Raw genomic sequence first — 22,484 nt, 5'->3', positions numbered from 1 at the left:
ACAGAGTGCACACAGAGCACACAGGGATCATATTGCAGCCACAGAGCTTCTCTCTCAGCAGGAGCAGCCCCTCCCATGTCATCACAGCTCTCAGTATGCAAAGCAGGCCATCTAAGCCAGGAGGTGGCAGGCTTGGGCTTGAAAAGACTCCACAGAAGAGTGACTCAGCTATAATGATTCCAGGTCAAACCTAGACTGAGCCAGTCGGTGGATTCTTATCACAGCTACTGATAGACTAATTAAGCAGATAACAATGAAACTAAAAGCAGGGTAGGTGTTTACTGTCATGTTCCCACTGATAAATGTAATAAAATACATGCGTGTGCTTCGTCTCTGGTTCTCTTTAAGCCAGCCTATCACAGCATACCCGAGTGCCTGCCAGCTCTCCCACAAGGAATGTGGCACCCCCAGGACCGCCTAACGCCAATTGGTGTCAAGTCCTAGTGGTAGGGATTAGCAGGGAATGCGTGCGCGCATGCAAGTGGCTATCCGTCATTAGAGATGGCCCGAACGGTTTGTCGGCGAACGGTTCCAGGCGAACTTCCGGTGGTTCGCGTTCGCCATGGAACGCAAACTTTTGCGGAAGTTCGGTTCGCCCCCATAGTGCACCATTAGGGCCCTTTTCCACCTGCAATCGCTAGCGTTCACGCTGAACGCTAGCGATTGCTGAATCGCAAAACCGGCGATTCCCCCGACGTTTGCGGCCGCGATTTTGCTATGCTATGCACTGCATAGCAAAATCGCGGCAATTATCGCTCCGCCGCGCGTTCGCGTTCCCGACAAAAGCGAATCGCGGTAGTGGAAATGACCTACCGCGATTCCTATGTTAAAAAGCAAACCGTAGCGATTGTAAAATCGCTAGCGGTTTGCGGTTTTGCGATTCAGCCAGCGCAAACGCGCTGGTGGAAAAGGGCCCTTAGGGTCAACTTTGACCCTCTACATCACAGTCAGCAGGCACATTGTAGCCAATTAGGCTACACTCTCTCCTGGAGCCACTCCCCCCTTATAAAAGGCAAGCAGCACTGGTCATTACACTCACTCATGTGCCTGCATTAATTAGTGAAGGGACAGCTGCTGGCAGACTCTCATAGGGAAAGATTAGTTAGGCTCTTGTAGGCTTGTTAGCTTGTTCCTGGCTGATTGTTATTGCTAAAATAGCACCCCTCAACAGCTCTTTTGAGAGCTAATGTTCTCCTGAGGGTTTTTTTTTGTGTTGCCCACTGACACTGCATTATACAGCCCTATCTGTTGCAGCTGGACCTTGGTAATTGCTATTACTGTGCCAGCCAGGCCCTGCCTAACTATCTATACTGGGACACCTATCTATGCCTACCTAACTACTGGGGCACCTACTTACCTATATGGGGACACCTACCTATGCCGACCTACCTACCTATACTAGGGCACCTACCTATGCCTACCTATGTATACTAGGGCACCTATCGATGCCTACCTACCTATACTGGGTCTCCTACCTATGCCTACCTAAATAGTGGGGCACCTACTTACCTATATGGGGACACTTACCTATGCCTACCTACCTATACTAGGGCACCTATCTATGCCTACCTACGTATACTAGGGCACCTACCTATGCCTACCTACCTATACTAGGGCACCTACCTATGCCTACCTACCTATACTGGGTCTCCTACCCATGCCTACCTACCTATACTGGGACTCCTACCTATGCCTAGCTAACTACTGGGGCACCTACCTATGTATATTTACCTATACTGGGACACCTACCTACCTATACTGGGACTCCTACCTATGCCTACCTACCTATACTGGAACTCCTATCTATGCCTAGCTAACTACTGGGGCACCTACCTATGCCTATCTACCTATACTGAGACACCTACTTATGCCTACCTTCCTATACTGGGACTCCTATCTATGCCTAGCTAACTACTGGGGGAACCTACCTATGCCTATCTAACTATACTGGGGCACCTAACTATGCCTATCTAACAATACTGGGACACCTACCTGTGCCTACCTACCTATACTGGGACTCCTACTTATGCCTAGCTAACTACTGGGGCACCTACCTATGCCTACCTACCTATACGGGGGCACCTACCTATGCCTACCTACATACAAGAAGATAATAAGGTCATTGCTTCATTGTGGACAGACCAAATTTAATCAGCTGGACAGCCACTGTTGTTCTATCATTGAGCTACCACAGCCCGGCGACCATATGGGCTTGAAACCCGCTATCGCCATGGTGCGCACCAGTCCAGCACGGCTGTCACTACACAAACAGATGTTTGCGGTGCGTTACACAGTTACTTTGGTGTGTCAGTGTGAAGTAGTACTCTAATTACACTCCCTGATTGAGGTATACACATGCAAGATGTTTTAAAGCACTTTAGTCCTGCAATTTAGCATTCAATGTGATTTCTGCCCTTAAAACGCTGCTTTGCTTCAAATCCAGATTTTTCCCCGGGACTTTTGGCATCTATCCCACTCATCCATGCCCCCCTCCAGGTGTTAGACCCCTTGAAACATCTTTTCCATCACTTTTGTGGCCAGCATCTAGTTTTCAAAGTTCGCATCCCCATAGAAGTCTAATGCGGTTTGCAAAAGTTTGCGTGAACCAAACCTTTTGCGGAAGTTCGCGAACCGAAAATCGGAGGTTCGGGCCATCTCTATCCGTCATCAGGCTGCCAGCCACGATTGGAGCTGGCAGGCTGTTAGGGAGAAAACAAACAAACAATTCTTTACATGTATAGTGCTGTGATCCAGCGCAGCACTGTACAAGGGACAAGGGACAGTCCTGTCACTTGACTGTCCCTCTGATGGCCTCACAATCTAATTACATACATGCCTATGTATGTGTAGTGCAGTGTTTTGATCACAGTGTAGGGCCAATTTAGGGGAAAAAGGGGGAAGGCTCTTAATATATATACAGTATATATATAACTAAAACGAGCAGCAGCAATCAGAGACCTCCAAAGAGGTAAGATTAATTTGGCTGCTAAATTGTATGGTCAAGCAATAACCCGTTAAAGTTGTAAAATGCTGAATTGTAAAAAATGGCCTGGTCACTAGGGGGTATAAACCTGTGGCCCTCAAGTGGTTAAAATGTCTCCCCTGTGTCATGTCTGCCCCTGTTTAAGATGCGTCCCTGTGTCCTGCCTACCCTCTTTACAAAGTGTTCCACTGTGCCGCGATCACTCACCCTTAGTCCGGAGCTTCAGCGCTTGTAAGTTACTTCAGAGGCTGCCTTCATATCCCTGCAACCCTGCCAATCATGGCTGCTGCTGCTCTGTTACAGGTGCTGATTGTCCCGTGGGCGAGTGCAGTGATTGGCTCCAATGATGGAGCTGAGGTCCTGCCCACAGGACCATGACATGTAACAGAGCATAAGCACTAGTAATTGGCAGTGCGCCCCGCCTATCAGGCTGTAGGGATCTGAAGGCAGCCTCTTAAGTTACTTACACCTGCTGAAGCTCAGTGATCATAGCACAGGGGTACACTTTGTAAAGAGGGGGAGACAGGACACGGGGACTACACAGCACTGCCGAGAAGGCTGTTCATGATCCAACCCGTTACCCGGACGTGATCATTCTCCTCCACACATCCTCAGCACTTCAAGGAGCAACAGCCGGGCCACACGAGTCAGCTTCGCAGGCTGGAAATGGCCCGTGGGCCGTAGGTTGGGCAACCCTGACCTAGGAGAAATCTCAGGAGAAAAAGTGAATTGCATATGGCCCATGGTGTTTAGAGGAAAGTCAGAAGTTTACATGCCTTAGGGTGATTTCATTAAACCTCACTTCACAACTTGGGATGAGCATCCAAAATTCAAGATGTGAAATTCTCAGCAGATCTGGCTCATTTGCTTATGGTGAATCCCTAGCGAATGTAAAGAAACTTTTCCTCCGTATCCCTCTGACATGAGCTGTGTTGTCCCTCCCTCCTCTCGTGCTCTGTTATACATTTTATTCATCATGTTACATCTGTCATTGTAATCACCAGTTCTGTATAAGGTACCAGTGTCCATATTTAATGTATATCATTGTCTGTATCACTATGTACCCCTTGTTTGTTCTCCTACTTTGTACAGCACCACAGAATATGTTGGTGCTTTATAAATCAATACTTATAATACATCTCCTCCCATAGCTTCGTAGCATGATATATGTCATTATACTATCAGTCACCTTTGTCAAACAAGAAGTGATGTGCCTACACTTTTGGAAATTAGTTCCTCTAAATCTATGTTTGCATGAGTGATGATCGCAGAATGCACAAGCAAGAAACAGGAAGTCTACATAGACAGGAAACAGGATTTTTTGGATTTGGATCCAAATTCTGAATAAAAAATGCATGCAAATGCATATCTTATCAGGGACCACTGAAAATCATTATGTCTGATTCCTCGTACGCAAAGTCTGAAAAACTGAAGTAGGGATTTTTTCCGGTTGCAAATATTCAGATCTAATGGAAAAGAAACAAATACATTACATCAGTATCAGTTTAAATCTGAATTCACATTCCGGAATATTTTAGCTGTAGTGGAAATCGGTCCTTAATGTATATTTTGACACGTCTGCTTTTGCAGAATAAATTCTTGTTCTCTGCACAGCTGAGTCTCTCTTCCATTTACAGGGAGAAAGCTGAATAGTACTTTCATGTGTTACAATAACATGGTCCTTGGCTGCTCTGATAAGAGCCCTCTGGTGGTGCTGTAAGAGGAAAATGATTTAGAAGAGTTAAGAAATGACAGTCAGAGCAGGAGGAGTCAAAAGCTCTACATCAGAGTGCTTACAATACAAGAAGGTATAAAACAGCTGCTCAGTGTGCGTGCTCTGCTGCTTCTCAATGCTCTGTGGAATAAAATGTGAATGCACTGCGTGTTCATTCAGAAAAATCAGGCACCTGTCATAGCTGGTCCTGCCTCCAGCTCCTGTTGGTTTCAGTGGATGATGGATCAAGACACACAAAGTGGAACTGTGCAAGGGCAAGATCAGGATTACAGTCAATATCATCAAATCTTTTGAAGATTCCTGAACACCTGCAGGTAAAGGAGGGAATTAGGGGGCTGCTACAACAGACATTACTTTACATTAACACTTGTGAGAACAATTGATTATTTCATTTCCTAGGATTACCGCTACTTAACTTTTAAGCATTTGAGCACATTTGTCTTTTATTCTCTAAAATGGGAATGACAATATATTTATTGTTGATATGTTGATCTTACAACTGCAACTATACTGTTGTTTATTTTGTCACAGGAAATACATGTATGTTTTTGCTTTTTCAGTATGTAGGCATTTTAAAAACTATATCTTACTGCTCAGTGTGACTTTCAGAAAAATAACAGTTTATATTAGATTTAATTACTTATGCTGAAATGAATAAAGACACAAATTGGGAATTCACTGATTTTGTTTAGCTATGGCAGTATATTTTATTTTGTTGACCTAATGGTCAGTGCTCAGTCTATTTTTACCTGATGTTTGATATTGTGATAACAGTGATGGTTTTATACTGTTGCCTGAAGGATGTATTTCCTCGCGCAGTTTTGAGACACACCAAAGGCAATTTCTCACTGGAAGATTTTCGTGAACTGTGTACGGTTATTTACTTAACCCCACATATCTGCACCATCTGGTAAAACAGGACAGAAGGGGAAAAGGAAGAAAAACAAGTCCGATTCCCATAGTTTTTTTTCTGATTTTGCTATAAATATTTGAATATGTGTTTTTGTTCATAATTTAAATGCTAACAGGTTGGTAGCTCTGAATATGCTTTATTAATTGAGTTGTTCTAACTTAACTACATATGTAGTGTTTGAAATGACTTTAGTGATTCATATTCAGTTATAATAGGTGTCGTTTTAAAGAGATACTGAAGCGAAAAAAAAATATGACATAATGAGTTGGTTGTGTACTATGAATAATTACTAGAAGATTAGCAGCAAAGAAAATATTCTCATATTTTTATTTTCAGGTATATAGTGTTTTTTCTAACATTGCATCATTATATAATATGTGCAGATTACACAACATTCAGCATTCAAAATGAGTCTTTCAGAGCAGTCTGTGCACTAATGACCTCTCCTCTAGCAGAGAAAAAGAAAACAGTTTAGATAATAAAAGTCAGATAACAGCCCTCTCCACGACTAAACTTAGTCGGAGAGTTAATGGCTTGTTTGCATAGAGATAACAACTGGAGTTTCTTAACTCTTCCTGTACTGGAAACAATTAGACTGATGTATCTGATCTTAATGTTTTATTTCTTAGCTGTACTACACATACAAATCATAATATCATAATTTTTTTTCCGCTTCAGTGTCTCTTTAAAGCAGAAATGCAAATAGTCTTCACCTTTCGAAGATTTGACTTCTTATGTGCCAGGTTTCTGTGCACTACAGTATACTAGTGGGCTTTGGTAAAAATCAAACACTGAAAAGATAATATATGATATACAAAACCAGTCAGATTCCAGTTTCTGAAGTTGGCTCACTGAGATATTGTTTTTATTGGCTATCAAACTTTTCAAAGTACTTTAAGATTGAATGTACACTAAATACATATTTTACTCATATTTTCATAAAATACTCACTATAAGGAATACGTTTGCTCCTTTACCAATGTTTAATATTTATCCTTTTAATTCAGCATACAAAAAAAGCTTAAAGACAATGTTGTGCAACATTAATGATAGCTACGTTTTCCTGATCGCTAAATGCTAATGCTATTTTATAGTACTAGTCACCTGGTTATCTGCAAGTGCAAGAGAACAATAATTCCCAGCATTAGACATGGAGATTACTCACCAGCATAAGTGCTATGACATAATACAGAAGGCATGCCACACATTCAATAAATTCTAAGTTCTGATAGTAACAATGCAATGAATATGTAGACATTATTGATATTACTACATTTGATCATAATATAATACCTCTACTATCACTCACATTTCTAATGCACTATTAATCATGTTTTATTGCAAAAGGGGGCACTTTACACTAAGCATTACTTTAAGCAGTAATATCCCATTTGGTCTAAATTAATTTTCACCACAAAAGAGGTGCATCCAGCCAAAGATCTATGAAGTCCTTTTCCAATGTGTAAGGACTGACACTTAATATACAATAAATCGTAAAACGTGAACCCAAATCTGGGATCACCAAATTGGGTGAGACAACAGTTTAGTGCAAATTAGCTATTTTAACATATTTTATATTATCAATTCATCTCAAATGAAGGAACAATACAAATTACCATGAAAAGTAAAATTTTAAATGTGCAGCATGCTTTATCCCCATACAATATACTGTATATGGCTTATTCAATGGGTTCCTTAAGCTGCGTACACACACCATACCAGATGCAACGATGGGTCCGCCGGACCCTCCCGCGGGGCGGTCTTTTAGATGACAGTAGCTCGTGTGTATGCTCTGTCGGTGGACTGATAAGGCTGTTTCTGAACGATCCACTCAGCGGATCATTCAGAAACAGCCTTATCAGTCTGCCGACAGCGCGTACACACACGCATACTGTCGGCTAAAGACCGCACAGCGGGAGGATCTGGTGAACCCATCGTTGCATCTGGTATGGCGTGTGTACCAGGCTTTAGGATCATAGTGGTATTTGGTAGTTAACATCATTGTCTGCCTTTTAGATAGTGTCTTCCAAAGTGTTTTGCAATTATTTACACTGGCTGTTGCCCCCAAAGAAGATGACTATCTCATGTTTCTACCTCATGCAAAGAGTCTAATGGGAATCAGGTATAAACCTTTTAGTATTGTAGATTTTGCTAAGAGGGTAAAGTAGTGAAGAGACAGATGACTTTATCCATAACCCTTAAACGGCAGTAGATGATCAGGAGCTGACTTGGATGATACTACATTGCTCATATGCTACTTCCTCTCCACTACAGGAACAGATCTACACATTCTAGGGCAACACATCCAAATGCCATTTTGTTGTTTCAGGTTTTTAGAAGGGAACTGAGACGAGTTGAGGGAACTTGCATAAATACAGAGATAACCATCCAAATTCTATGCAGTTACTGTTTTTGGTTGGACTCAAACCCAATACTGCGCCATAATATATTCAGTGCCAGAGATATATAAAGATATGAAATGTTTTGTTATTTCAAGAGGGAATTTGAAGTATGACAGCAAAATTGACACTTTTTCCTGTTGCTGAAGCTTTCACATTTTTCTTTTAATTTTCCCTAGTCCTAGGGTAGTTAAAGAGGAATTCTGACCAAGGATTGAACTTCATCCCAATCAGTAACTGATAGACTCATGATAAATCTTTACCTTTTCTCGAATAGATCATCATGGATGTCTGTATGGCTGATATTATGGTAAAACCCCTCCCACAGTGTAATGTCAGCACCTAGGTCCTGACATCACACTGTGGGAGCCTTGTTGCATTGTGGGAAATAACAGCTGTTTCCATCTGCCAAGCAACCAGTATCTCCCTCGGTGCATATGTATATCTATAAAAAACAACCTTTTAGCCTATCGCGTTGTTAGGGGGTTATGGTTATAAATAATGACAGTTGGTGCTGTCTGTTTAATCTTCATGTCTGCCAGTAGTAAAGATCATTACATGCAGGCTGATTTTGGATCGAATTACATGATAAACATCAATCATTTCTTGATCTCTCTGCTATTTTTTAACTTTTCCCCTTTTCACTAAAGTTCCTTTTTAAGTGATTCACAAATCAACCACCTGAAATGAATTGGTACCAGTATAACTGCACTGTACTTCTGAAACTAAACCTGACTGATTCTTATTGAAAGGAGGGGACTGGAGGGGTTTAGGTCTTAGGGATGATTGAAGCTGGAATCTAGATTCCATCCCCATTTTTAATAATGGGACTTCTAGAGATCTGGCCCACCTACCCCACAGAAGAATGAGTGCAAGGTTAAATTAGTACTTTTTATCTATTGCTGCATAGAAATAGGGCTCATTTCCATTACAAAATATCAAATTGCATGCATTAAAAGGCAATGGGCATGCATTTTTTAAATGTAGTGCTTTTACATGCGCTTCCATGTGTTTTTTGTCCATTGATACACAGGGCAAAAAAATGCATGTGACAAAAGCATATACCGTATATTCCGGCATATAAGACGACTGGGCGTATAAGACGACCCCCCAACTTTTCCAGTTAAAATATAGAGTTTGGGATATAGTCGCCATATAAGACTACCCCTCTTCCAATGTACACCAAATTAAAATAAAAAAAAAAATCATGTGCTGGTGCTGAGTATGAACAGATACTGGTGCTGTACTGTATGTGTTACCCGGTATATAACAGTATATAGTCAATTGACTTGTTGCATTGGTCAACTCTCCTTAAGTAGACTGGTCAGCTCTCCTTGTCTACCTGTTTATCAGAGCGGTATGGAAGAATAGATTGCGCTCCCTCAGCAGGGAGATCTGAGAGGCAATAAACAGGATAGGGCGTATCACTCGGCATCAATGACACCCAGCGTATCTGACGACCCCCAACTTTCCAGAAGATTTTTTCAAGGGTTAAAAAGTAGTCTTATACGCAGGAATATACAAACTATACAGGCATTTTCCATTGAAATGCATTACTTACTAAATGCAAACACATCTGGAAAATTGCTGCATGCTGTCAGGTTTTTTTCACACATGCAAAATTAGCTTATTTAAACTATACCACATACAGTCATGTACCATGTGTTCCAATGCAATTGTGCATGGTAAAAAACACACAAAATCAGGGGAAATAGTGGGAATTTTTTTATGTGCATGCTTTAAAAAAACGGAATCCCCCGCCGCATAAAATTGTGATGTGTGTACGATTCCCTCAGACTGCTAGCAGGTGCTGGCAGTGTATGGTGCCTGACGTGTGCACAAAAAGCCACAAGTACGAAAGATTAAGTGTGGCCTCTCCCTAAAACTCTTGCCATGGTTTCTTATTGGTCCATGAGATTTCCTACTGCTAAAGTAGTCAAGTAGTAAAATCAGTGGACCTATGGGAGATCAAGTTCAAAGATGCTCTTTGCTTTGCTTGGACACCTTCCTCTCGGAATACTGCAGCAATAATACAATTAAAACCAAAACAAATAGGGCTCCCTTGAAAAAGCTTCCCTGAATCTCCCACCTAGGGTATGCATTAGTTCATTGACTTGACCAATAAAAATCATGAGTAGGAAGGATTCTCATTGGTCAGTTCAGTGGACCAATTGAAGTGTAATAGGGGTGTGGTATGGTATGGTGTTTCTATGTTGTATTTTAGTATTGTTTTCTGAACATATTTGAGGTAGGGGGAGAATACTCCCTAAGGCCAATCCTATAATAACTGCTGCAGTGCTCTTTTTGATGCGCAAGTTGAATAAAACATGAGGAAAAAGTATAGCTGCTATAATAAGGTTTCCAACTGCACAACTGAAGAAAAATCTGCAGGCAAGCAATTATTGGTTGAAATAAAAAGAGATACATTTTAATTACATCACAATGCAAAAAACAATCCACCCTGCAGCAAGAGCTCTGTTTATAAAAATCAATTTCCTTCTTTAGCTTGAGCAGGTAGGGCAAGTTGCTTGCATTGTTAAATGTCAGTAGAAACCAGCCAGCATACATTAGACTGTCTAGGTGTTTACATTTATGCTTAAACAAATAAAGCTTACTACACAGATAACTGGACTCTAAGGCTACTTACACACCAAGACGTTGCGTTTTAGGGGACGTTATGGTCGCATAACGTGCCCCTAACGCAACTTATGGTGGTGTTGAAGTTGGATGTCAGATTGAGCTGCGTTATGCAGCTCTCAAAGCAGCCGCTCCAGGTTAGTTATAGGAAGTCTGGATCTTTTTAAGGATTAGGATAATTTTAATCGGATCATTGAAAAGATCCAGATCTCTGAACCGAATCATTTGAATCATTTTACTAGGGAAGCAGACCGGGTGAAATGACTAGCAGGACAGGACTTTCCCTGAACTGTACATTCTGTATGTTCCTGTTTCTTCCAGACAGACATCCACTGTGAACCGAATCTTTCATTGTGATGATCCGTATGATTCGACTCACAAAAAAGATCCGGATCAAATGAACAATTCGTTCATGATCCGGACAACACTACAGTCCTACCACGAGTCTCTGCAGTGCAGTGAATATTAATTAGCCATGTGGCTGGCTGCGGAGGAGGAGGGGAGACCTCCTTCTCCAACATTACTGAGCATGTGCAAGCAGTCTAACGCTGCTTAGCCCAGTATACCGTACAGCATGCAGCACTTTGTTTAAACGTGCTGCGTTACTATGTAACGCAACATGGGCACTGTGAACAGCACAATTGATTTTACAGTGCTGTGAGTTCGGCTGCGTTACTGGCTGCTGTAACGTGGGACTTTAATGTCCCACTGTGAAACCAGCCTAAAGGAAACCAGCCCAGGCATGAAATATAGAGGGCTGTAAAAAGGATTCAAACCTTGAACTCTATGGGCTTGATTCACTAACCGGCGCTAAGTGTTAGCGCCGGTGTGAAAAGCAGCGCGGGTGCGCCTATATTAGTGCACGGTGCGACAATACCGTCGCACCCGCTGCCCCTTAAATGTCGCACCAGGTGCGACGATAACGGTGCATCGGGTGCCCCCAAAGCATTTCAGGGGCACCCGATGTGCCATTATCAAGGGGCAGCGGGTGCGACGTTATCGTCGCACCGCGCACTAATATAGGCGCACCGTGCTGTGCGCGCAGTGAGCGGGCTGTATCCAATGTGTGGGCGCAAACCACCTAGCGCCGTGGTTTTTGCACACTAAGTCTTAGGGCACACTAACCAGCTTAGCGCCGGTTAGTGAATCAAGCCCTATATATAATGGCGGAAGAAAATATGCAGTCCTTGGCATCATGTAAATTAAGAAAAATATTGTGGAACACTCTTGTAAAAAAAAATAATAAAAAAAATAATATAAATATATATTTATACAGTGGGTTGCAAAAGTATTTGGCCCCCTTGAAGTTTTCCACATTTTGTCACATTACTGCCACAAACATGCATCAATTTTATTGGAATTCCACGTGAAAGACCAATACAAAGTGGTGTACATGTGAAAAAGCGGATCGAAAATCATACATCATTCCACACATTTTTTTTACAAATAAATAACTGCAAAGTGGGGTGTTTGCATAATTATTCGCCCCCCTGAGTCAATACTTTGTCTAACCACCTTTTGCTGCAATTACAGCTGCCAGTCTTTTAGGGTATGCCTCTACCAGCTTTGCACATCTAGAGACTGAAATCCTTACCCATTCTTCTTTGCAAAACAGCTCCAGCTCAGTCAGATTAGATGGACAGCGTTTGTGAACAGCAGTTTTCAGATCTTGCCACAGATTCTCGATTGGATTTAGATCTGGACTTAGACTTTGACTTTAGGTTTATTGTCCTGCTGGAAGGTGAACCTTCGCCCCAGTCTCAAGTCTTTTGCAGTCCCCAAGAGGTTTTCTTCCAAGTTTGCCCTGTATTTGGTTCCATCCATCTTCCCATCAACTCTGACCAGCTTCCCTGTCCCTGCTGAAGAGAAGCAACCTCAGAGCATGATGCTGCCACCACCATATTTGACAGTGGGGATGGTGTGTTCAGAGTGATGTGCAGTGTTAGTTTTCCGCCACACATAGCGTTTTGCATTTTTGCCAAAAAGATCAATTTTTGTCTCATCTGACCAGAACACTTCTTCCACATGGTTGCTGTGTCCCTCACATGGCTTGTGGCAAACTGGAAACAGGACTCCTTATGCTTTCTGTTAACAATGCCTTTCTTCTTGCCACTCTTCCATAAAGGCCAACTATGTACAGTGCATGACTAATAGTTGTCCTATGGACAGAGTCTCCCACCTGAGCTGTAGATCTCTGCAGCTCGTCCAGAGTCACCATGGGCCTCTTGACTGCATTTCTGATCAGCACTCTCCTTGTTCGGCCTGTGAGTTTAGGTGGATAGCCTTGTCTTGGTAGGTTTACAGTTGTGCCATACTCCTTCCATTTCTGAATGATCGATTGAACAGTGCTCCGTGGGATGTTCAAGGCTTTGGAAACCTTTTTGTAGCCTAAGCCTGCTTTAAATTTCTCAATAACTTGTCTTGTGTGTTCTTTGGACTTCACGTGTTGTTGCTCCCAATATTCTGTTAGACAACCTCTGAGGCCCTCACAGAGCAGCTGTATTTGTACTGACATTAGATTACATACATGTGCACTCTATTTAGTCATTAGAACTCATCAGGCAATGTCTATAGGCAATTGACTGCACTCAGATCAAAGGGGGCCGAATAATTATGCACACACCACTTTGCAGTTATTTATTTGTAAAAAATGTTTGGAATCATGTATGATTTTCGGTCCACTTCTCATGTGTACACCACTTTGTGTTGGTCTTTCATGTGGAATTCCAATAAAATTGATTCATGTTTGTGGTAGTAATATGACAAAATGTGGAAAACTTCAAGGGGGCCGAATACTTTTGCAACCCACTGTATATATATATATATATATATATACACATATATATATATATATATATATATATATATATATATATATATATATATATATACACATACATACATACAGACATCCCCCTGTGGGAGCCTTGATGCATTGTGGGAAATAACAGCTGTTTCCAAGTGCAAAAAATGCATAATCTCTTTCCACAGACATCACCTGCCAGCAGTAAAAATGTGACCATGTCATAAATGTCAGAATGTAAATCAGGGAGGATTCCAGGTTGCCACTGGAATCCTCTTCCACTTCTCCATCATGAAACTGGTGGATGTTATAGACATTGCTATCCTCTACCTTCCATCTGAGCATGCCCCACAGATGCTCAGTAGGGTTTAAGTTTGGAGAAATGCTTAGCTAGTCCAGCACCTTTTCCTTTGTTGTTTTAGCAAGGAGGGTTGTGATGTTGGAATAATACCCTGTGGCCCAGTTTCTGAAGGGAGGAGATCATGCTCTGCTTCAATATGTCACAGTATGTGTTGGCATTCAGGGCAGCACTCATGCAGCCCCAAACCATGACACTCCCACCACCATGCCTGACGTTATGGAACACACACTAGTCTTTGTACTCCTCACTTTGTTACCTCCACACATGCTTGGCATTATCTGAGCATAAAAGTTAGTCTCATTAGACCACAGGACATGGTTTTAGTAATCCATGTCATCAGTCTGCTTGTCTTCAGCACTTTCTTGTGCATCATCTTTAGAAGAGGCTTCCTTCTGGGATGATATTGTGGTGATGATATTGTGGTAAAACTTCTCCCACAGTGGGATGTCAGCACCAGGGTGCTGACATCACACTGTGGGAGTCTTGTTAACTGGATAGTGTAATGGTTAAAGGGGAACTTCAGCCTAAACAAACATACTGTCATTAAGTTGCATTAGTTATGTTAATTAGAATAGATAGGTAATACAATTTTGTACTCACCCTGTTTTAAAAGAACAGGCAAATGTTTGTGATTCATGGGGACTGCCATCTTTGTCATGGGGCAGCCATATTTTTGGTTGAAAGGAGGTGACAGGGAGCATAAGACACAGTTCCGACTGTCCTTTGTCCTGATAACCCCTCCCAGCTACATGCGCTAGGCTTCAAATGTCAAATTCAAAATGTAAAAAAAAAAAAATTGCACCAAAACAGCAGAACGAGAACAACAACATCAGAAATCCCATCATGCTTTGCACAGCATCAGGGGAAAAATGCCCGGGCAGTTTTCTTCTGTGCAGCTAAAAATGAGGCTTGTATAAGAGAAACAAAGTTCTGATGCTGTGAAACTGTTAAAGAAACACCAGGCTTTTTCAGTGCTGCTGAGTTGATTTTTAGTCTGGAGGTTCACTTTAAGGGCTCTGCCTCTGATACGGGAGACCAGGGTTCGAACCTCAGCTCTGCCTGTTCAGTAAGCCAGCACCTATTCAGCAGGAGACCTTAGGCAAGTCTCCCTAACACTGCTACTGCCTATAGAGAGCATCCTAGTGGCTGCAGCTCTGGCGGTTTGAGTCCACCAGGAGAAAAGCACTATATAATTGTTTGTTTTTGTCTTTTTTGTTGCATTGTGGGAAATAACAGCTGTTTCCAACTGCAAAAAATACATAATCTCTTTCCACAGACATCACCTGCCAGCAGTAAAAATGTCACCATGTCATAAATGTCAGACTGTATATCAGGGAGAGGAAAGATTTTACGAGGGGCAAACATTGACTAAATAATTTAAACATAAGTATTGTAAAAATTAAGCACTTTTTTTCATTACAAAATTTTTACTGGCGTTCCTCTTTGACACACGTGCTCCCCATTCGCACCTGAGACCCTGTAACACTAATGAGTAACATGACCCCGGGGTGGTAAACTGTCTAATTGAGGAGAGTTTTTACATTCTTTACTTATAATTATGTTTGGGTTGTTAGGGGTGTTAATATTATATATGTAAACTGCGCCTACCCGTTATAGCTATCTAGAAAAGGGATGAACCTTAGTGACATAAAATAGTGAACAATATACTGTGTAATCATGCAATATTAAAATCATTAATAACCCAGCACTCGAGTTTGTGCTAGCAATGGGAGTCCAGCAATAGACAATATGAGATGATGTATGTCAGCGCTCCTCTTCTTCAGACTCTTTAATCGGATGGTTGCCACCTCAGACAACAGGTGGATCTAGCACTTCGGTATAAAAACCAGGCAAACACCTCTCCAATAAAATTCGGAATCTTTAATCCAGATTAAGCTTGCAAAACACAAATAAAAACTCTCATAGCGTACCATATAAAAACAATACACTTCAGCCTGCGCCTTTAGAGCGCACTTACGTAGCAAGATGATTTATAGGCGTATCGGGCTCAACGGCCCAGTGATGACACTCCTCTCCGGGTGAAAACGGCGTCCCGTAATTCCCCCTCGGCGTGCCCGCTCACGATTTCCGTATGTTCAATGCGGCTGGCTAGCACTTCCGCATCCCGTGACGTCAGACGCACCTGGCTCCGCCCTACGCGTTTCGTCCGTGCGGACTCATCAGGGGCTGACGTCACAGGTGCGGCCGACGTCCTTTGTAGCTCCAACCCCTCCCCTCTCGACCGTCATCAATAGTTGCGCCGTTTGGAACGCACGTCGCATGTTCATGCGTCCCATCAGCCTCAATGGACACAGCGCCATCTAGCAACTTTCCCCCTGAACTTTCTTTGGCCTGGTTGGCTAAGCTACCTTTCTACCACCATCTAGTGGGCTTTTTTTATATTGCACCTATACCTATAAATATCAATATCAACATAAATTGCAAATTGAAAGCTATGAACTATAAAATACTCAATCTATCATGCATCAATATTCAACTTGATCCTGGCTACTGGTCAGATAAAATCTTCCCAAGATATACAAGTACCCAATGAAACATTATTTTAAACAAAAAGGGGGGAGGAGTGTGTAACACTATATTACCATCAAACTTATTTTCTCCAATCCCTGTCATGCTAATCCACCCTCGTATTGAGGCTGATGTGAGCAGCATGAACCAAGATGTCACCTCTGGTCGTCAAGTAAAATTCCATCATACCACTCAAAGTGTATAGCAAATCAATTTTTTACATCTAAAACATATGTGTGTCCCAAAACTTGGCCTCTGTTCACATACCCAGCCCCTGTGTTCAGGAGTAGGTCTACAGAGGGAGAATAGTGTTGGCCCATCACTTAATTCAATACTTGAGTATGTGCCCCTCCACTACCCCTCTGTGGAATATCTACCTATATTAATGTTGTGCCCCATATTAATCTTGTGTCTACTCAGGCAAACAGAATTCTCAACACTCCAATTACATAATTAACAAGTTAAACTGGGGTTATTCCCATACTTCATTTTCTATATAACTACCTCCAGTGCCTATTATTTCAGATGTCATTAGTAATAAAACAGTTGAGGTCAAATTCTACATTTAGGCCCCTCGGGACTAAGGACTGTAACTGATAAATCCATTTGCCCTTATGAATGTTGGCTATATGTTCTCCAATCCTTTTATGGAGTTTTCTTGTGGTCCTTCCCACATATTCCAGATTACAGGGACACCATAATACATATATGACCCCCATGCTATTGCACGTAATACATTGCTTAATGTCTTGTTGCTTGCCGGTGTTCCTGGATTGAATTGTGGACCCCCGTTGGGGTTTGGCCTCCCGACATCCCCTACATCCCCGGCAGGGGAAAAAACCTTTTTGCCCCAAAAGGTCAGTAGACCTACTCTGGGGGGGGTTTATGTAGCTGGACACCAGCTGTGACCTCAAATTGGGGGCTTTTCTATATATAAAAGTTGGTTTTTCTGGTATTGCTCTGGTTAATGTTCCATCCAACTTCAAAATATTCCAATGCTTTTTGATTATCCGTTCGACTTCCTTATGTTGACCGTTGTAGTCAAACAACATGTCAAATTCTCTATTTTTCTCATTTCCTTTGGTGCGGTTCAGTAGGAGGCTATTTCTATCCATGGAGGCTATGTCTTGAACCTGATCTTGCAATCCCAGTTCATCATAGCCCCTATCTTTAAACCTCTTTATCAATATCTGGCTTTGCTCTTTGTATGTTTCCACTTCAGAACAGTTACGCCTGATCCGCATAAACTGGCCTTTAGGAATGTTAGCATATCCATAGTCCCCTTCCCTTACATTGTGGTTATCTTTCCTTCCTCTATGTCTTAAGTTGTAAAACTGTTGTCCATATCTTGGGCCATTTTGTGGGTACCTTGGAGAAACTCCTCCCTTGGGGCTCCTAATTGGTTTAGGGCGCGATGGAAGGGGTCCACCCCATGCTCCATCAGGAATGTGTGGTTCCCTATTTTCCCAATTATAGTTGTCCACTGTTACACCCATCCCCTTCCGTCCTATATCTGGATTGTGATTTTGATCCGCCTCTTTAGGCACATTTGTGGATTGGGTGGGGGCATGTGGTTCTTGCTGAGAGGTAGTTATAGGGGTTTTTTGTTGTTTGACATTTTCCCATTTATAAGCTTTATGCTGTTTATATTCCCCACAATCATTAAGGAATCTTTTTTGTCTAATTTCTATAATATCTTGTTCATTTTTTACCAATTTCTTAGTTAAGTCCTCCATATGCTTGATATAGGACTCCTTCTCTCTGTGGGGTTCCATACTAGTTTTTAACTGATCTATTTCCCCCTCCAAACGATCCAACCTCTTTTGTTTCCTCTTTATTAGAATTTTCAGCAAATCTACTCCGCTTTTGTTTAGAAATTCCCCCATTCGCTAATATTTATATGGGCAAGTGGGAAAATGAAATATTGGAGATACCCGGGGCAGAAAATATAATCAGTTGGAACAGATTTATCGATGATTTGTTCTTTATTTGGAGGGGGCCAGCTGATCAGCTGAACACCTTTTGTGCAGAAGCCAACAGTCATTGGGGACCTATAAACATTACGTTTAAGCAGGATCAAACACGAGTGGAATTTCTGGATTTGGAAATTACAAAGGAAGGGAGAAGTTTAAATACAAAAACCTTCTTTAAACCTACAGATAGGAATGGTTATATTCCAAAAAACAGCTGCCATCATAAAAAATGGCTGGATAACATTCCTAAAGGCCAGTTTATGCGGATCAGGCGTAACTGTTCTGAAGTGGAAACATACAAAGAGCAAAGCCAGATATTGATAAAGAGGTTTAAAGATAGGGGCTATGATGAACTGGGATTGCAAGATCAGGTTCAAGACATAGCCTCCATGGATAGAAATAGCCTCCTACTGAACCGCACCAAAGGAAATGAGAAAAATAGAGAATTTGACATGTTGTTTGACTACAACGGTCAACATAAGGAAGTCGAACGGATAATCAAAAAGCATTGGAATATTTTGAAGTTGGATGGAACATTAACCAGAGCAATACCAGAAAAACCAACTTTTATATATAGAAAAGCCCCCAATTTGAGGTCACAGCTGGTGTCCAGCTACATAAACCCCCCCCAGAGTAGGTCTACTGACCTTTTGGGGCAAAAAGGTTTTTTCCCCTGCCGGGGATGTAGGGGATGTCGGGAGGCCAAACCCCAAAGGGGGTCCACAATTCAATCCAGGAACACCGGCAAGCAACAAGACATTAAGCAATGTATTACGTGCAATAGCATGGGGGTCATATATGTATTATGGTGTCCCTGTAATCTGGAACATGTGGGAAGGACCACAAGAAAACTCCATAAAAGGATTGGAGAACATATAGCCAACATTCATAAGGGCTTAAAGACACACAATGTGTCAAATCATTTCAGATTGGCCCATAATTGTGACCCCAGTGGATTGAGATTCATGGGAGTGGAGGCACATAATAAAAAATGGAGAGGATCAAGTCTGGTTAGAGATATATCACAGGCTGAGGGCAAATGGATTTATCAGTTACAGTCCTTAGTCCCGAGGGGCCTAAATGTAGAATTTGACCTCAACTGTTTTATTACTAATGACATCTGAAATAATAGGCACTGGAGGTAGTTATATAGAAAATGAAGTATGGGAATAACCCCAGTTTAACTTGTTAATTATGTAATTGGAGTGTTGAGAATTCTGTTTGCCTGAGTAGACACAAGATTAATATGGGGCACAACATTAATATAGGTAGATATTCCACAGAGGGGTAGTGGAGGGGCACATACTCAAGTATTGAATTAAGTGATGGGCCAACACTATTCTCCCTCTGTAGACCTACTGGACACACATATGTTTTAGATGTAAAAAATTGATTTGCTATACACTTTGAGTGGTATGATGGAAATTTTACTTGACGACCAGAGGTGACATCTTGGTTCATGCTGCTCACATCAGCCTCAATACGAGGGTGGATTAGCATGACAGGGATTGGAGAAAATAAGTTTGATGGTAATATAGTGTTACACACTCCTCCCCCCTTTTTGTTTAAAATAATGTTTCATTGGGTACTTGTATATCTTGGGAAGATTTTATCTGACCAGTAGCCAGGATCAAGTTGAATATTGATGCATGATAGATTGAGTATTTTATAGTTCATAGCTTTCAATTTGCAATTTATGTTGATATTGATATTTATAGGTATAGGTGCAATATAAAAAAAGCCCACTAGATGGTGGTAGAAAGGTAGCTTAGCCAACCAGGCCAAAGAAAGTTCAGGGGGAAAGTTGCTAGATGGCGCTGTGTCCATTGAGGCTGATGGGACGCATGAACATGCGACGTGCGTTCCAAACGGCGCAACTATTGATGACGGTCGAGAGGGGAGGGGTTGGAGCTACAAAGGACGTCGGCCGCACCTGTGACGTCAGCCCCTGATGAGTCCGCACGGACGAAACGCGTAGGGCGGAGCCAGGTGCGTCTGACGTCACGGGATGCGGAAGTGCTAGCCAGCCGCATTGAACATACGGAAATCGTGAGCGGGCACGCCGAGGGGGAATTACGGGACGCCGTTTTCACCCGGAGAGGAGTGTCATCACTGGGCCGTTGAGCCCGATACGCCTATAAATCATCTTGCTACGTAAGTGCGCTCTAAAGGCGCAGGCTGAAGTGTATTGTTTTTATATGGTACGCTATGAGAGTTTTTATTTGTGTTTTGCAAGCTTAATCTGGATTAAAGATTCCGAATTTTATTGGAGAGGTGTTTGCCTGGTTTTTATACCGAAGTGCTAGATCCACCTGTTGTCTGAGGTGGCAACCATCCGATTAAAGAGTCTGAAGAAGAGGAGCGCTGACATACATCATCTCATATTGTTAGGGGTGTTGCCAATGGTTTAGACATTGATGGCTGTGTTCAGTTATTAAATTTAAATAAGGTTTCACTGTTACACAAGCGGTACACTGGCTATTTATTATTGCATCATAGTGTCATATTTTAAGTGTTGTTCCATCAAAAGATATAGTAAAATATTTACAAAAATGTGAGAGTGAGTGTACTCACTTTTGTGAGATACTGTAGATGCCAATGAAGACTCTGGGAATTTATGGATGAAGTAAGAAGAAAACAGAAGAATATGATTAAAAAAGTAAATATTTAATTTTTTTATTTGAATGAAATATATTTTTGCATATTATTTTGAAGAAAATGTTAAACAAAATCCTTTTTTATGCAAGAGATAAAAGAGAGAAATTAATTCAATACATAAAATGCTAGTAATAGGGAATATTTTAGTTATGCATTGAAAGCCACAAAGGGGGAGAACAACAACTGAGCTCCTTGTGCAAATTATGAATGAAATGCAATGTTTAGAAAGTGGTTCATAAAAACTATGATTCACAGAAGAACTGGAGCTGGGTTAATTCAAAATATTTAATTCTTAAATTTTCAAAGCCATTAGTAAGACGTACAAAAGCAAGCCTTTGTTGAACAAATAATTAAAACATCCTAAAATGAACTCCAAGAGTACAATGAGCCTGATCCAATTCCTTTTTATCCCCTAAGTTTTCTCCTAGGAGACTTTTCATCTTCCTTTTAAAATAACTTTTGCACTCTGCAATTGAAATTGTACCAAAAAGTAGGTAAAAAATAATGCCAAATTATTCAAAGTATTTTCTCGCTTGCTGGTGGCTTAAAAGGCATTATATTGATAAGATGTGAAATACCACCTAGGAGAAAACTTAGGCGAGTGAATTAGGTTGGGCCCAATATCATTATTGGGTACAACTTGATACAAACATACAGTGTACTGACTGTAACACCCAATTTCACGATAATCCACTGATATGTTCATTAAAAAATATATATTTGATGCAAAAGGGAAAAGGCTAATAAAAAAAATGCATGTATACTGAGTATATCTACTGTATTACTAATAGATAAGTATCTCAATCACTTACAAAATGCAGGATATAGTATTCCATTATATAAATATACATATTAATAGGGAAAGGTCAGTCTACATCTTTTGTAGGTCAATGGCTACCACTTCTTCATGAACTTCCATGGAAAAACATACAAACGGTTCCTCATAGGTAATAGTTGGGATGGATGACGGTGATCAGGGCCGGATTTAAGCCAAGGCCGCCTATGCCATGGCCTAGGGCACCACAGGAGCAAGGGCACCAAAGCAGCAGGCAAAACTGATTCAACATTTGCAAGCTTGCAAATGCTGCAATGTAGGGCGATCAGGCAAGCGTCTGAATGCCGTACTCTGCTGCTAGCTGCCTGTGCAGCAGCCACCTTGCTCTCTGTGCATGTTTGCATTGAGGCCGGCAGCTATGTACTTGGGCAGCATTGGAGATGGAAAGGAAGAGGAAGCTTCTGCACTGGAGACGAGTGGAGAAATGCGTGACACTGATGGCTGCTGTGGTATGAAGGAGAGCTGGCTATCTATACTGAAAGGGGAAGGGGGGGAGAGATTAAGGGAAGGGGGAGGGGTCATTTGGCTATCTATACTAGAGGGAAGGGGGAGGGGTCCTCTCGCTACCTATACTGAAGGGGGCGGCTGGTGACAGTGGCCTTGGGCGGTAAAGAGTTCAAATCCGGCCCTGACAGTGATCATTCACTTCACAGAAAGA

At 41.7% G+C, this 22,484-nt stretch overlaps 2 protein-coding genes across 3 annotated transcripts in view; both read left to right on the top strand.

Moving 5' to 3' along the window:
* Positions 1–4,943: 4,943 nt before the first annotated feature.
* The window catches only part of LOC137517693 (melanocortin receptor 5-like), a 63,565-nt gene continuing 46,024 nt past the window's right edge, over positions 4,944–22,484 (top strand). For both annotated transcript variants that reach the window (XM_068234696.1, XM_068234695.1), the window contains exon 1: positions 4,944–5,032. The gene's annotated coding sequence lies outside the window, so the exon portion shown is untranslated. The remainder of the gene's footprint in view (positions 5,033–22,484) is intronic.
* The window catches only part of LOC137517694 (melanocortin receptor 5-like), a 306,932-nt gene continuing 289,402 nt past the window's right edge, over positions 4,955–22,484 (top strand). The window contains exon 1 of the mRNA XM_068234698.1: positions 4,955–5,032. The gene's annotated coding sequence lies outside the window, so the exon portion shown is untranslated. The remainder of the gene's footprint in view (positions 5,033–22,484) is intronic.

The sequence above is a fragment of the Hyperolius riggenbachi genome, chromosome 5, assembly GCF_040937935.1.
Source record: "Hyperolius riggenbachi isolate aHypRig1 chromosome 5, aHypRig1.pri, whole genome shotgun sequence".
In the NCBI taxonomy this organism is placed as follows: domain Eukaryota; kingdom Metazoa; phylum Chordata; class Amphibia; order Anura; family Hyperoliidae; genus Hyperolius; species Hyperolius riggenbachi.
This window is presented reverse-complemented; position numbering and strand designations above follow the sequence as displayed.